Raw genomic sequence first — 12,092 nt, 5'->3', positions numbered from 1 at the left:
GAGAGACGGGGAGAGAGAGAGAGAATGGGGAGAGAGAGAAAGGGGGGGAGAGAGAGGGGGGGAGAGAGAGAGAGGGGGGGAGAGAGAGGGGAGAGAGAGGGGAGAGAGAGGGGAGAGAGAGAGAGAGGGAAGAGAGAGAGGTGAGAGAGAGAGGTGAGAGAGAGAGGAGAGAGAGAGAGAGAGAGAGAGAGAGAGAGGGAGAGAGAGAGAGGGAGAGAGAGAAGGGGAGAGAGAGAGGGAGGAGAGAGAGAGAGAGGGAGAGAGAGAGAGAGAGTGGGGAGAGAGAGTGGGGGAGAGAGAGAGGAGGGAGGGAGAGAGAGAGAGGGAGAGAGAGAGAGGGGGAGAGAGAGAGAAAGGGAGGGAGAGAGAGAGGGGGAGAGAGGGGGTTGGAGAGAGAGTGGGGAGAGACAGAGAGAGAGGGGGAGACAGAGTGGGGAGAGAGAGGGGGGGGAGAGAGAGGGGGAGGGAGAGAGAGGGAGGGAGAGAGAGAGGGAGAGAGAGAGAGAGAGAGGGGGGGATATAGAGAGAGAGAGAGGGGGGGAGAGAGAGAGAGAGAGAGGGGGAGAGAGAGGGGAGAGAGAGAGAGAGAGAGAGAGAGAGAGAGAGAGGGAGAGGGAGAGAGAGGGGGAGAGAGAGGGGGGGAGAGGGAGAGAGAGGGGGGGAGAGAGAGAGAGAGAGGGGGAGAGAGAGAGGGGGAGAGAGAGAGAGAGAGAGAGAGAGGGAGGGAGAGAGAGAGAGAGGGGGAGAGAAAGAGAGGGGGGAGAGAGAGAGGGGAGAGGGAGAGAGAGGGAGAGAGAGAGAGGGAGAGAGGGAGATAGAGAGAGACAGAGAGGGGGGAGAGAGAGGGTGTGTAGGGTAGTGTTAATGTGTGGGGATCGCTGGGCGGTGCGGACTCGGTGTGCCGAGGGGCCTGTTTCCGAGCTGTATCTCCAATCTAAACTGAAGCAAACTAAACTGCTGTCTCCCCGTTCAGTAGATTTCAAAAGAATTCAAAAGCAATCTGTACAGTCCAAGTAATTTTGAGTTTATTTCAATTACAGTATTGGAAGCAACAATGCACATCATTCAAATAAACGCGATCTTTCAATTAGCTTGTCGTGTGTGTCAATGGTGGTATACATTTTCCAAATCACTGAAGTAACATGAACTGTATCTATCACATTGAACTAGTCATTGAACGGAGTTAATAATACCGTAACGACTTTTGACCAGAAGGGTCCAATCCCATTACATTTTAAAAATATTTTCACAAAAGTAATTTCTGTTCCGTTGCCGGACGCGGTTAACGCGTTAAAATGAACGGATCGACAGCTCTGATTCCACTTGCTGTTTATTTCTCTCTTCCCACATTTACATTCCCCCTGGTTTTATTTCCGCGCTCACTGGGGTTTTTTTACGACACGGAATTTGGGGATTAAATGGGAGCCGTTCAGCGCCGACCTGTTGTCCACCGGGTTTCTGCCCCACAGCCCCTGAGCCCCGCTCCTGACGCCGGTCCCGGGACCCGACCCTTTTACACACCCGGTGCGGAACCGGAATAGATTCTCAGCCACTTGTTTACATCCCAAGTCCAGAAGAAAGGATAAAGTTTCTCCGTGAATTTATTCCCAGTGAAGGTGTGGAGATGGGACTTGGTGTCCGCGTCGTAAAATGAAACTGTCCCGGACTCGTAACTGAGATAAACTCCCACCCTCCCGGGGATGGGACGGGCGGGGAGACGGGATGGAGGGGAGGTGAATGCAACAAACTCGTCACCATACCGCTCGATCCTCCAGACTCCAGTCTCCGGGGTCGCTGTGACCGTTCCCTCCCTCTCCACAGACTCTGCGGCGACTCCCAGACTCCAGCCCTCACTCCCCGCCACCTCCACCTCCCAGTAATGTCTCCCCGATGTGAATCCCTCCGATCCCAGCACACACGCACTGCCTGTAAACCTCTTCCCGGTGTCAGGGCGACTCCTCTCGGTCCCGGTCCATCTCACCCTCTTCCGATCCTCAGACACCTCGAGCTGCGCATTCGCTGTTTCCACATCCAGGGTGACGGAGACTGGGGGGAGAAGCAGAGAATCAGAGAGTCCCCGGGGGTCGGGGGGAGACTCGGGCAGCGCGGCCCCGGGACTCGGGCACAGGCGGGCGGACAACTGAAACCCTGCCCGGGGTTTCACTCACAACCACATCGGGTGGACAACAGTCATCTCTCCCGGAGTTTTTAATCCAGGGATGGAGAGGGGAATTTCGTGAGGTGGGGGAGGGTGGACGGGGAGGGGACGAGTGCGGAGAGTGAGGAGGGTAGCCATATTGCGGTGTGGATGGAGGAACGAAGCGGGTTATTCAGATATGGAGGCAGATCGGAGCAGGAGGATATATAGGTGGGTGGTAATTTGAGGTTGTTAAAGAGGAGGTAGAGGTGCGTGGTGGGGTCGTCATGATCACAGTGAAAGGGGGCAGACACGAGGGGCCAGATGACCTGCTCCTGTGTTTTTTGAGTGGAGGGTGAGACAAAGGGAAGGGTGGGTTTGTTAGTCAATTGAAGTGGGTGCAAAAGGGTTTACAACAACTTCATCAGGTCCGAAGGCCTGTGTTATCAGGTGAATTTGGACAGTCATAAGGTCATAATGTCATAAATGAAAGTATTCGAATGAGGCCATTCGGCCCATCAAGTCTACTCCACCATTCAATCGTGGCTGGTCTATCTCTCTCTCCTAACCCCTTTCTCCTGCCTTCTCCCTATAACCTCTGACACCTGTACTAACCCAGAATCCAGCTATCTCTGCCTTAAAATGTGGGATCTGGGACCATGGACACATCTGGTCACAGAAGGTTCGAGCCCCCGACCGCTGGAGGACAAAGAAGGGAGAGATTGAACTGTTTTCACCTTCCATCACAGTGAGGAATGTGGAGGGGTCACTGTGGTGGATGTTTACGTTAAAATGTATTTTGTGTGTCCTGTTACTTTTTACTGTTATGACTGTATGGCAAATGAAGTTCCTCGTATGTTGCAAAACATACTTGGCTAATAAAGTTTTATTGTGATTGTGATAAGGAGCCGTGTTAGGCGGTTAGGATGAAGCGGACTGGAGTAGCGAGGAAAGGAGGGGACCGCGTGGGATTGGAGGTGTCGGAAGAGGAGTTACAGTTTACCAAGGTACAGCGAAAATATTTTGTTGAGTGCTAACCAGTCAGTAGAAAGACAATACATGATTACAATCAATACGTTTGCAGATACATGATGTGGGAATAATGTTTAGTGCATGTAAAGCCAGCAAGGTGCGATCAAGGATAGTCCGAGGTCACCAACGTGGAAGATAGTAGTTCAGCACTGCTCTCTGGTTGTGGTAGGATGATTCAGTTCCCTGATAACAGCTGGGAAGAAACTGTCCCTGAATCTGGAGGTGTGCGTTTTCACACTTCTGTACCTCTTCCCTGATGGCAGAGGGGAGAAGAGGGAGTGGCCAGGATGAGACTGGTCCTTGATTATGCTGCTGGCCTTGCCGAGGCAGCGGGAGGTATAAATGGTGTCAGTGGCAGAAGTTTCGGGTTTGCGGGAGAGCAGGGAGGAGAATCCGGAACGGGAATGACGGACTGCGCTTCCTGCAAATTGGCATCAGGACCACGCGCAACTCCACCAACATCCAACAGCAGGGACAACACGCTGAACATCATTTAGATGCCAGCATACTACGGGAAACACGCGACTGCTTGTTCTGTGAGCAAAATCTAGCAATGGAGAACCTGCTTCCTGAGCTTTACGGGCACCAGCAAGACAGGTTAGAGAATACAATTTACCGATTTACTTTCACCAGACATGCTCTGTTTTTGGACTGCCCGCGGCGCGTAGAACCCAACGCCAGAATGTTCACTTTCGTAACAACGTTCATCCAACAGCTCGTCTGTTGTGTATACTGTGGTTGTGCTCAGTGAACTGACATCTCTACATACATTTTTAGGTATGTAAAGAGGAAAAAAATTGTCAAGGCAAATGTGGGTCCCTTGAAGACAGAAGCGGGGGAATTTATTATGGGGAACAAGAAAATGGCAGACGAGTTGAACCGGTACTTTGGATCTGACTTCATTTAGGAAGATACAAGCAATCTCCCAGATGTTCTAGTGGCCAGATATCCTAGGGTGACAGAGGAACTGGAGGAAATCCGCATTAGGCAGGAAATGGTGTTGGGTAGACTGATGGGACTGAAGGGTGATAAATCCCCAGGGCCTGATGGTCTGCATCCCAGAGTACTTAAGGAGGTGGCGCTAGAAATTGTGGACGCATTGGTGATTATTTTCCAATGTTCTATAGATTCAGGATAAGTTCCTGTGGATTGGAGGGTAGCTAATGTTGTCCCACATTTTAAGAAACGGGGAGGAGAAAAAACGGGAAATTATAGACCAGTTAGTCTGACATCAGTGGTGGGGAAGATGCTGGAGTCAATTATAAAAGACGAAATTGCGGAGCATTTGGATAGTAGTAACAGGATCGTTCCGAGTCAGCATGGATTTACAAAGGGGAATTCATGCTTGACTAATCTTCTGGAATTTTTTGAGGATGTAACTAGGAAAATTGACAGTGGATAGCCGGTGGATGTGGTCTACCTTGACTTTCAGAAAGCCTTTGACAAGGTTCCACATAGGAGATAAGTGGGTAAAATTAGAGCACATGGTATTGGAGGTAGGGTACTGACATGGATAGCAAATTGGTTGACAGACAGACTGATGGGTATCGACCCGAAACGTCACCCATTCCTTCTCTCCCGAGATGCTGCCCGACGTGCTGAGTTACTCCAGCACTTTGTGAATAAATACATTTATTTGTACCAGCATCTGCAGTTATTTTCTTATATTATCTGAAAGGTGTCAAGTTAGGAACAGGGAACGTACGAGATCTGGGTGTCCTAGTGCATCAGTCACTGAAACGAAGCATGCAGGTACAGCAGGCAGTAAAGAAAGCCAATGGAATGTTGGCCTTCATAACAAGAGGAGTTGAGTATTGGAGCAAAGAGGTCCTTCTGCAGTTGTACAGGGCCCTAGTGAGCCCTGGAGTGCTCCAAATTTGAGAAAGGATATTCTTGCTATCGAGGGCGTGCAGCGTAGGTTTACTGGAGCGACTAGACTTGTATACACTGGAATTTAGAAGGATGAGAGGAGATCTTATCGAAACGTATACAATTATTAAGGGGTTGGACCGTTAGAGGTAGGAAACATGTTCCCAATGTTGGGGGAGTCCAGAACAAGGGGCCACAGTTTAAAAATAAGGGGTAGGCCATTTAGAACTGAGATGAGGAAAAACTTTTTCAGTCAGAGAGTTGGGAATCTGTGGAATTCTCTGCCTCAGAAGGCAGTGGAGGCCAATTCTATGAATGCATTCAAGAGAGAGCTAGATAGGCTCTTAAGGATAGCGGAGTCAGGGGGTATGGGGAGAAGGCAGGAACGGGGTACTGATTGTGAATGATCAGCCATGATCACATTGAATGGCGGTGCTGGCTCGATGGACCGAATGGCCTCATCCTGCACCTATTGTCTATTGTCTGTTGTTTGTACTGTGGTTGTGTTCAGGGAACTGACATCTCCAGCGGTATGAATACTGACTTCTCTAAATTCAAGTATACACTGGACAGGTAATTAATACTTAAAGAACTATAACGGTTTAAAAAAAAGTTTTTACCTCTCTTAATGCCATCGGGCACGTCACGGAACACCGTGTTCAACAAAAATGGGTGATCGAACTTTCCAACTTCCAGGGCACCGTCTGCTACTGACAGCGTGTGCTGATCATCACTTATCCTGCATGAATTACACACCCGGTTATAAGACCCGCATCTACGATTTTTGAGTTAATTACCAAAACAGTGCAGAGAGTCTCACCTCCTCTTCTGACGAGTTTCCTCCTGAAATATAAAACATCAGAAAGATCAATTAATTTACACTGAGCGTCCACATCGTGACAGCGGGAATATCAGCCAAATTGTTACAATTTTCTGACAGATCCCAGCTCTTAATGCTGGAGCGGCGCTCCATCAGTGCAGTATTATTTATTAATTACATGTAATGGGTATATTTAATACTGGACTGATGGGGCGATTCAACCTCCTCTGGTTCCAGTTGTGAATTACCTCATTTGTCCAACAGGGGTCACCCTCTCTTCACTGTTACCCTCTTGCGTTTAATGTCTGTGTAACATGCCTTGGAATTTTCGTCTATCCTATTCGCCAAAGATCCTGCATTGCCACTTCAAGCGCCCCCTGATTCGTCTTGCACCCTGTGGGTCAGCAAGAGGGGACGCATAGCGTCTACCAACCTTTGTCTCCACAGACATCATGTTGCCAGCTTGTGACTAGATGTTCATATCAGACTAAGAGAAGACCAGGCTTGAACAACGTGGAAAATATGACTGGCTCAATGTGATAAGTACAACGTCTCTTTCCGATAAAGATGCAGCTCGCCCTGCGATTGATTGGGGTGCGCTAATGTGAGCGAGGCAGTAATATGGCCCCAGAACAACTAAATCATTTATTTGGAGACACAAGGTGCTGCATAGAGTGGAATCCTAATCAGGCCAGCCAGCATCTGAGGAGGGAAATGTACACATGACGCATGTGGTCAGGAGCCTCTTTCAATCTTCTGGAATAGATGGGAGAGAGCTGGTAAAGGGATGGGAGGGGAAGGAACTGGGACAATAAGTGACAAGGGATAGGTGAATTTATGTGAGGAGGGACATATGACAGACTGACGGACATCCCTGCGGCTGATGGCGAAGGGGATAAAACTTGCTACAGAATTGGAATCTGGTCAGGAAGATAAATGGGGAATGCAATGGAAGGGATGTGGTGGAAATCAACAGGAGAGAATGTGTTGGGTTCCCAGTAGGATGGGTTGGCGGATCTGCGGTTGGAGAAGGGGATGCAACGTGGTGACGGGGACTGGGGATGAAAAGAAATGCCTGTGGGGAACAGTTGAAGGAACAGGGACCTCTGAAGGGGATAAGGTTTACCTGTAACAGGAGAATACATGTTTCATGTCGTTGGGTTGCCGTCTGCTCAAAATATGAGGTGTTCGTCTTCCCTACCGACTGGGCTGTTTCAATCAGCCCTGAATTATTGGGTAATTCTGCATTTATTTCAGACTGTTACCCACTATTTTGTGATTGTGGCCTTGTGGGAGCTAACTTTGGGGAAACCATTTTGTGGCACCTTTGGAGGACATTTTGTGCTGGGAAGTTAGAAACCTTAGCAGCCTGTGAGAAAGTTCTGTACAAAAGCTTGTTTTGGTTATTGTATTGAAAACAGGCTTTTGCAAGGTAGTCCTTCACATTCATGGACACCTGCAGATAAGAAGTTGCTTCCCAAGGTTTAGAAGTTGTTTTTCTGGGTTTGTTGTTGAGTTCTGGACATTTCAATGTTCTGAACTAGATGTTATGGTACCTCCTTATTGCCTAACGGTACCTCTCTAATCATCTTAGCTATGTGACTCCCTTTACTCCCCTGTACTCCTGTTTGACTCCCTAACACAATTAAAGGAACTCTATTATGGGAACTCTACTATGTATCTGCTGAGACTGCTTTATGCTATGTAACCATGGAAAATTATTGCATCTGCTTTGTGCTGTTTTCAACTGTATAAATACTGACTGTAATCTGTATGTTCTTTGAGAGGACAGAAGCAGGTGTTTGAGCGAACAATAGTGAACTCAGGTCTCTGTGTCTCTCCCACCTTTGTGTTTCAGTAAAAAGATTTAACTGAGTGTTGTGTTTTGCGTACTTATTTTAGAGATAAGTCGAGTCGACTTTCACAGCCTTACATTGAATCAAATTGAATTTGTAACTCCTTACCTTCAGAAATATCAAACTGTCCGTTTGGTTCATCCGCTCCTGCAGCTTTAAGAGTTTCTCTTGAATAGAGTTTATCTCCTCTTGAATCGCTCGTAGATTATTCTCCATTGGATTTAGAACGCTCTCCTCGTCTTCCCGGAGATCCCTGAGAAAGAGCCGCTCTTTCTCATTGAGAATCTGGCGCAGTTCAGCAAATACCGATGTGATGTAGGTCAACAGGTTCTGTGACTGTTCCTGTCAAATGAAAGGTGAAGGTCAATATTATCGAGCCTGGAATCTAAGACAATAGCACAAGATCAGAGAAGGGAAACTGGAAACCTTACCCGGACTCCAGAAATCTTCTCTTTCTGTTGCTGTTCCATTTCCTCCACCGCTGATTTATTTTTTGTGAGAATCTCCAAGGAAATTTTAATCTGCTCCTGGGATTGAGATTCAGATTCAGTCAGTGAAAGAATTAGACCAGACGGAACCAATAAACTGCAGACACGAAACTGCACATGGAAGTTTACAAAAAGACACAAACTGCTGGAGAACTCATCGGGTCGTGGAGCGTATCAGCAGAGAGCCGCGGGCTGTCTCGCTTGGAAGGATTGCTGAAGTCCCTGCATGGACGTGAGGGAGAAGGTACAGGGACAAGTGTTTCATCTCCAGCGGTGGCTGGGGCAAGTACGTGGGGAAGGGCTGGTTTGGGTGGGAGGCTGGGTGAACCGAACAGTCGCCGAGGGAGCGCGGTCCGCAAAACGCAGAATTGAAAATTCATCATCTGATCAAATTCTGTTTGCTTTTACCTTGTATCTTTCAACAGCTTCTTTAATCGGCATGAAGCGATGCTCTCTGTGTTCCCGCGCGTCTCGGCAGATCAGGCAGACCAGTTTCTTGTCGGTTTCACAAAACAGCTTCAGTTCTTCCTGATGTTCCTCGCAGTGAAGTTTACTTTCCTTCCCTCCCGTGTTCAGGCTCAGTGCTCGAGCTGTCTCAGCGATACTCGCCAAGGCCCGATTTACTTTGAGGCTGCGGTCTGCAATCTCCTCTCTACATACCGGGCAGGAGTTTCTCCCCTCCTTGTCCCAACTCTGTGTGATACAGGAGCGGCAGAAGTTGTGCCCGCACTCCAGTATAACCGGATCGCTGAAGAAATCCAGGCAAATGGGACAAGTCGCGTCTTCAGTTAAACTCTGGATCTGGTGTTTCGAAGCCATTTTTAATTCCGACCACTTCCTGGTTCAAAACGCCTCTGCCTTCAGGGAGCTGCGAACCCGCACAGAACCGCAGGTGTCAACGACACGCCCTGCAGTGCGCGGGGAATTGATTCTGTGCTGAATAATGTTGTTTTGCTGGGAGTGTTCAGCGTGAAGGGCCTCTGTCAATCTGCCACTGATTACATACCAGCAAGGGGCTGGTAACACGTTAAACGAGTCTGAACGTGTCAATAACCGGGCAGGCGAGCGCCGGGCAGTTCAAGGAGGGGCAGAAACGAAATGGGGGATGTATTAAGTCAGCTCTACGTAGAGCGTGAAACGGTGATTAAACATCAACTTAGAGCGACTGCTGGTAAAATAAAGTCTGCAGTAAAATCGGAGACCTGGAGAGAATGTTGTGTTGTGAGGTAACAAATGCGCGACAATCGCTGAGATTTGGTTGCATAAAAAGTAGGAAAGAGAATACCCTGTTACTGCGTGCAACACATTCATCTTCTCGGTGAAAGTCGTCTTGATTTCCACTGGCCTTCCTATGCAGAAGGTCCCTGACATTAACCCTGCGCGGCCCAGCTCTGATGTAAGATCCAGCTGTTCCTTATTCTGGACGGGTTCCACAAAGGAAACGGTTTCCGCCTGCCCGCCCTGTTAACCCCTCCAGCCCCGGAGAGCAGCACAGTGAGCCAGACCCCCCCACTCACAGCCCAGCCTGACGTTGATCACCAGGGGCACACAAGCAACCGCAGAAGCTGCTTTACAGAAAATTGACACAAAGCGATGGGGTAACTCCACGGGCCAAGCAGCATCTCTGGGGAATTTGGGTAGACGAGGTTTCAGGTCAAGACCCTCTACAGAATGATTGTAGAAGGAAGTGTTGTGTTTGATACATCACCGGATTCTGACAACAGAGTTTTATGTACCAAGGTATTTTATTGCACTACCAAATAATGCACACAGAGCCATGTATCCGCGTACACACTGGCGTACCCCGAGTACACAGCAACGTGCGCCGCCGTGTAGTGACCTGTTGTCGATCTCCTGGCACCGTTTCCGACACGGTCCGAGGCCGGTCTTCTCTGCTGCTCTGGGAGGGCGCCCGACACGGTCCTTCATGGATCCTCGTCCATTCAGACCGTGCCATACCCCCTCCCGTGAGGCAATCGTCAGCCCGTTAGGCGCAACGTTTCTGCACTACTCGCGGCAGGGGGGGGCGCAGGTGGTCCGCCCAGCTATTGCAGTGTTTTGCTCAGCAAACCCAGGCGTAACCTGAATTGTTTGTGAACATGTTCGAACATCTTCGCCCTGTTTGGAAACGTCTTCGAAACCATCGACTTGTTTCAGAAGGGATTGGAATGCTGTGCTGCAAAATGTGGCTGAAAAACAGCGTTTTAGATAACATGGTCTGTGTGAGCCTTACACTAGAGGAGAGGTTAAAACAAAGCTGGAAGAGAGGTGGTGCCCAGGAAAAAAACATGCAAGTGATAGGTGGATACAGGTGAAGAGGGGCGGGGCGGGGGGGGGGGGAGTGGTTGATTATCAAATGGGTGGACAAAGGGCAGAAATGGAAAGAATATTTTTTTAAAAGGTGGTCAATACATAATAAGTGCAGGTGTAGGCCATTCGGCCCTTCGAGCCAGCACCACCATTCAATGTGATCATGGCTGATCATTCTCAATCAGTACCCCGTTCCTGCCTTCTCCCCATACCCCCTGACTCTGCTATCCTTAAGAGCTCTATCTAGATCTCTCTTGAATGCATTCAGAGAATTGGCCTCCACTGCCTTCTGCGGCAGAGAATTCCACAGATTCACAACTCTCTGACTGAAAAGGTTTTTCCTCATCTCCGTTCGAAATGGCCTACCCCTTATTCTTAAACTGTGGCCCCTGGTTCTGGACTCCCCCAACATTGGGAACATGTTTCCTTCCTCTAACGTCTCAAACCCCTTAATAATCTTATACGTTTCGATAAGATCTCCTCTCATCCTTCTAAATTCCAGTGTATACAAGCCTAGTCTTCCTTTTTTTTTAAACATTTTATTTAAATTTTAACAAAGCACATACATGTTACAACTCATAGTACCCAATGATACCTACATTATAAATTTGATTATACATGTATTGTTCTGTATTATCTCCCCACCCACAACCCCCCTCCCCACCACCCCCCAGTTAGGAAAAAGAGGAAGAAGGAAGAAAGAAAGAGAGAAGGAAAGAAAGAAAGATAGAAAGAAAGAAGGAAACCTGGAGTCAAGAAGGAAACACTTCCGGCTAATTTCTTATTAAGTTCTTATTAAGGGTATCAAAACAATGCTGAATTTAAATATTTCCAATTCTTGGTCCTAGTTTTAAAATGAATGGGTTCCAAACTTTCAAAAAGAAATCATATCTATTTCTCAGATTATAAGTAGCTTTTTCTAATGGGATACAACTACACATTTCTGCATACCATCTTTCAATTCTTATTTCATTGTGATCTTTCCAAGTGACCGCTACATATTTTTTTGCTATTGTTATTGCTATTTTGAGAAATCTTTCCTGATATTTATCTAAAATTAACCTTGGTAATATTCCTTTAATATCTCCCAATAAAAACAACCTTGAATCCAATGGTATGGTCTTATTCATCAATTGTTCCAAAAAAATTTTTAGGTCTTTCCAAAAAGGAGTTACCTTCGGACATGCCCATGTGGAGTGTAAAAAAGTACCCACATCTTGGTTGCATCTAAAACAAATTTCAGATAAGTTTGGTTTTAAATTGTTTAATTTTTTCGGAGTTAAATATAATTGATGTAAAAAATTATATTGCACTAAACTATATCTCACATTAATAGTATTTTTCATACTGTCTAAACACAATCTTTCCCAACTTGGTTCATCAATGCTAATATTCAGATCTGTTTCCCATCTTTGTCTTGATTTTTGAATTCCTATCTTTGGACTAGATTTTTGTAATAATTTATACATTGAAGATATAATTTTTTAGTTCCCTTGCCCTGAATCAAGGATTCAATTCCTTTAATTTGAAATAGAAACATTGAATTACCTTACTTTTCCCTTAAAAAAGATTGTAGTTGA

The 12,092-nt window shown here is 47.2% G+C and overlaps 1 long non-coding RNA gene across 1 annotated transcript in view; it reads left to right on the top strand.

The window, feature by feature from the left end:
- Positions 1–11,498, top strand: part of LOC144603077 (uncharacterized) — a 92,843-nt gene extending 81,345 nt beyond the window's left edge. Inside the window, exons 2-3 of the long non-coding RNA XR_013548539.1 lie at positions 3,043–3,144; positions 11,187–11,498. This is a non-coding gene — a long non-coding RNA (uncharacterized LOC144603077). The remainder of the gene's footprint in view (positions 1–3,042; positions 3,145–11,186) is intronic.
- The last annotated feature ends 594 nt before the right edge of the window (positions 11,499–12,092 follow it).

Source organism: Rhinoraja longicauda, chromosome 19 (assembly GCF_053455715.1).
Source record: "Rhinoraja longicauda isolate Sanriku21f chromosome 19, sRhiLon1.1, whole genome shotgun sequence".
NCBI classification, from domain to species: Eukaryota; Metazoa; Chordata; class Chondrichthyes; order Rajiformes; family Arhynchobatidae; genus Rhinoraja; species Rhinoraja longicauda.
Note: the sequence above shows the minus strand (reverse complement) of the source record. Positions and strands in the feature narration are given on the sequence as shown.